This window comes from Salmo salar, chromosome 18 (genome assembly GCF_965601325.2).
Source record: "Salmo salar chromosome 18, fSalSal1, whole genome shotgun sequence".
NCBI classification, from domain to species: Eukaryota; Metazoa; Chordata; class Actinopteri; order Salmoniformes; family Salmonidae; genus Salmo; species Salmo salar.
The window spans coordinates 37795001-37800000 of record NC_138308.1 but is presented as its reverse complement, the minus strand read 5'-3'; positions in this window follow the sequence as shown (position 1 = coordinate 37800000).

Sequence of the window (5000 nt, the reverse complement as noted above, 5' to 3'; positions counted from 1 at the left end):
AGAGTCAGGGTTAGGGTTGAGCCGGTGTGTGGACAATAAGCTAGGGTTAGGGCTAGGGTCAGGGTTAACCTGTGTGTAGACAATAAGCTATGGTTAGGGTTAGTTCATTGGCGGCCGTTGGAGTAAACAAAGGGAAGCGTAGGAAGGCAGGAAAAAGAAGCTATGAAGAGCAGGAAAAAACGTGATTGTGGGCTCTGTTCCAAACAGAATATCGTGTGGATAGACAAACATTTCAAGTCTGCCCATGCTCTTAAGTATGGGACTATCGAATGGAAGCAAGCTATGCTAGCTAGCCAGTATTCTACCGCAAGACAGCAGGCCGAATCAGGGCAGCCCAGTGAACCACGTTTGGAACCGATGGAGCAAGTCTGCGTCGGGGAGACTTCAACAAATAGCGAGAGTGATGAATTTGCTGAGTCATCCAGCATTGAGGGTGAGGGGAATGCAATTTTGACTGAATATGAGCACTTTACTCTGGGTAAAAACCCTTCATTGAAACGAATTGATAACACTCGCAGTAGTGTTTCCCGAGTAAAGGGATTCCTCCGTGTTATGTCAGAGGGCAAGGCCGATGAAGGACTGTGTTCCCTGGATAATTACAGACGTGTTTCTGGGTGGTATAGCCAAGTTGAAGACCGTGGTATAGCCCCATCCACATTAAAAATGTACCGTACCGATGTTCAAAGTTTTCTGAAATATCTTATTCAGTTTAAGCCGAAAAGTCTGCGGGCTAAAGCCAGTGCAATTAGATTGGTGTTACTCTACTTGGCAAAGATGGATCGTGATTCCCGGCAGACCCAGGCAAAGTACAGAGCACAATTTCGCAGGCGCTGCAGAGACGAGGTGCTCAGCGCTGCAGAGTTAAGGTGGTTTGTCGAGCTAAGTGCTCAAGCTATTCCTTCGGTTCTCAGCAGACTGGAGGTCTGACCAACTTGCTCTGAGACGTAGGTTTGCGGCTCTCATGACCAGCAGGTTGGCCGTATTTAATGGCACTAGACAATCCCCAGTGACGATGTTCAGTGAGAGGGATTTTCTGGAAGTAACCCAGGAAAGTGGGGGTTTTCAGCTCTGTGTTTCAAGTCACAAAACTAATTATAGCTTCGGGGAGTGCAGAATTGTGATGTCGGAGGAGGAATACACTTGGCTTAAACGATTCCATCAGATCAGGCCTCATCTGAGTGGAATCTGCTCAGACACAGAAGCATTCTTTTTCCCGTCCTGCGGCAAAACATACATGAATCTAGGTCAAGATGTGGGCCAGATATTTCCCGAGTTTGGCATTGGAAGTAAAGTGACTTTCGGTACACTTCGACGAAGCGTTGCTACAATGAACTTCAATCAAGAATCGGTTACAGACCGTGGATCCGTTGCCAGCCATATTTACCATTCCCTTGAAACACAGGCAAGGTACTACTGGTACCATAATTTGCCTCATAACGCCAGCTGGGCCCGGTCACTAATTGAAGGACAAATCAATCCATGATTCACTGATTAAATAAAGTATATTTGTTTGAAATTCACCCTTGTATTTGTGTCATTATGCATTAAAAGTATTAAAAACCATTTTGAAAATCGGGTCTTGGTAACCCAAAAATAATACCAAGTCCACAGCCAAACATAGTGTAATGAACAGAGATGTCTGGACTTAGTCGTTTTTCTGAAGATTTTTAAAACCTCCATAAATCACTAAGGCTGTCCCCCATTGACTTGGGCCCATAGTATGGTGGTCCCATAGTGGGCATGGAGATCTGGATGCCCCCTAAATGCATTTAAAACCATTTTGAAAATTGGGTTTTGGTAACCCAAAAATAAAACATAGTACAATTTTTGAAAAGTTGAACAGCCTGATTTCTGAGAAGTGGGGACTTAAGTTGTTTTTCTGAACTTTTTTTCAAACCTCCATAAATCACTAATGCCGGCCCCCATTGATTTGGCCCCGTCGTAGGGTGCTCCCATAGCGGGTATGGAGGTCTGGAACCCCCTTAAATGCATTTAAAACCATTTTTACAATTTTGGCCTGAAAACCCCAAAATAATACCAGGTGCCCGAAAAACATGCAATGAACAGAGATGTCTGGACTTAGTCATTTTTCAGAGGATTTTTTTTAAACATCCATAAATCACTCAGGCCGGCCCCCATTGATTTGGGCCCATAGTAGGGTGCTCCCATAGCGGGCATGGAGGTCTGGATGCCCCCTAAATGCATTTAAAACTGTTTTTAAAATCGGGTCTTAGTAACCCAAAAAAACACCAGGATCACATTTGGACTGTGGGCACTCTGTCACATTTTCGACCAAAAACTGAATTTATCAAAAATTTATTAAAAATACTTCCCGAGGGGCTAGAGTCCCAAATTTTGGCTCATACCCTCTCTCGTGATGGGTAACAATTACCCCCTGTTTAAAAAAGTTTGCATCCATAGGAAGCTATTGGATCCGCCATCTTGTCACGGTTGTTGTCGGTGAATGAGGACCAAAACGCAGCAGGTACGTGAATGCTCATCTTGATTTTTAATTACTCTCAAAATGAACATACAAAATAACAAACACGAAAAACGAACAAACGACAATAACAGTCTGACTAGGCACACGGCTAAGCACAGAACAATCACCCACAAATAACACATACAAACACACCCTAATATATGGGACTCTCAATCAAAGGCAGATAGACAACACCTGCCTTCAACTGAGAGTCCCAACCCCAATCAACCAAACATAGAAACACACACACTAGACTAACCATAGAATTAACTAAACATAAACCAAAACCCGGAAATACTAAATCAAACACCCTTTACACAAACACACCACCCCGAACCACATAAAACAAATACCCCCTGCCACGCCCTGACCAACTACAAAACAATTAACCTTATATACTGGCCAGGACGTGACACATCTACACATTTTTTCACCAACTTAAAACACGATTTTATTATACATTTTTATTGAAAAACGCCCTTTCGTGCAAAAAAACCCCCATCCAGATTGGAGTTGTAGTTTTTGAGTTATTAAAGGTTAAAGTTTATTTTGGTGTACCGGATTTTGTCCCCTGACGGCGGAACACAGTAAAACCCTGTGAGTGACAGCGTAAAGATCGGTAATTCTACCTGTCCGGCGTTTACACACCCATGCCCGGGTGGACCAGACATGTACCGACGCGATTTCAGAAACCTGGTTTTTGACAACAAGACTTCCATGTCTTAGAAAGACGGGGGTGGTGGTTACTACTCAGCCCATATAGCAAATGATATATGGACACTTTTGAGGGTTGTGGGCCCCTCAGAACTATGGTACTTTGGACCATATCCCTTCGGCGACCGATTGGTGATTTCTTAACACTAAGGTCTTGGGCCTTCAAGGTCAGTAAACTATTCTCTGAATCCCAATCAGAGTGCCTCTTTTCAGGCATATTGACAAGTGTGTATAGCCTTGGATGCCTATGGAAGTACCAGGGCAGGGCACTGACCTTTGGGCCTATGGGTCTATGGGCCTTGGGCCTTCAAGGGCAGTAAACTATTCTCTGAATCCCAATCAGGGTGCCTCTTTTCAGGCATAATATCTAACGTGTATAGCCCTGGAAGCCTATGAAAGTACCAGGGCAGGGCTGTGTGCTTTGGGCATTGGGCCTTTCCTGGTTCCCAGGCTCTGGGGAAAAAATCCAATGGGTGGATCCCAGGTGGGGCTCAAACACCGATCGGTGGATCGAAAGGCTCATTCGCTACTCGTACAGCCAACTGGCCTTTGATGAATAAAGAGGCAAAAAGGTGAGGTTTCAGTTCAAATTTCCCTCAAGTCCAATTGGTCTGATATTGGTCCACACCTGGGGCTCATTAAGCCCTTGTTAGGGTTAGGTTATAATGTGGTGGAGCACACCAAGAGAGACACACACACACTCCCACTCGGGAAGGCAGGAGAGAGAGAGAAGCTATGAGCGGCAGACTAAGACGTGACTGTGGGCTTTGTTCCAAGCTGAATATCGCGCGGATAGACCGGCATTTCAAGTCTGTCCATGCACTTAAGCCTGGTACTATTAAATGGAAGTGTGCTATGCAATCTTGCCGGCTTTCAGCCGAGAGACAGCGGCCCGGATCATGGAAGTGTACGCAGCCTAACAACGATGTTGCACCGCGGCTGGAGCCCGGAGAGAACCCTGTGTATTTCCAGTGTGTGGGAAGTGAGTTGTGCGTGGATCAGCAGCTGTTGGACGAGAGTGAGCAGGCGGTGGCGACTGGGCCGGTGCAGTCAACCAGCCAGATCGGTGGTGAACCACGCTCGGAACCGAGGGAGCGAGGCTGCGCGGAGGCGACTTCCACGGAGAGCGAGAGCGATGAAGGCGGCGGTGTGGATTCCGGAATTGAAGGTTGGAGAAATGTAATTTTGACTGAATATGAGCACTTTGCTACGGGTAGAAACCCTTCAGTTAAACAAATTGACAATTGTCGCACCAGTCTATCCCGAGTACGGAAATTCCTCCGCTATATGTCAGAGGGCAAGGCCGATGAAGGACTGTGTTCTCTGGATAACTACAGACGTGCGTCTGAGTGGTACGGTCAATGTGAAGACCGTTGTTTGGCACCATCCACGTTAAAAATGTACCGATCCGATGTTCGAAGTTTCTTGAACTATCTCATTCAGTTCTGGCCAGAAGGTCTGCAGGCTAGAGCCAGTAAAATCCGAAAGTTGTTACTCTGCTTGGCAAAGATGGACAGGGATTCGCGGCAGAGCCAGGCAACACACAGGGCAAAATTCCGCAAACGCTGCAGGGACGAGGTGCTCAGCGCTGCGGAGTTAAGCCGATTTGTTGAGCAAAGCAATCAAGCTATTCCTTCGGTTCTCAGTAGGCTGGAGGTCCGACCCACCTGCGCTGATAGACGTAGGTTTGCGGCTCTCATGTCCAGCCGGTTGGCCATCTTTAATGGCACTCAACGATCCCCAGTCACCACATTCAGTGAGAGGGAATTTACTGAAGTAACCCCGGAAAGTGGGGGTTATCAGA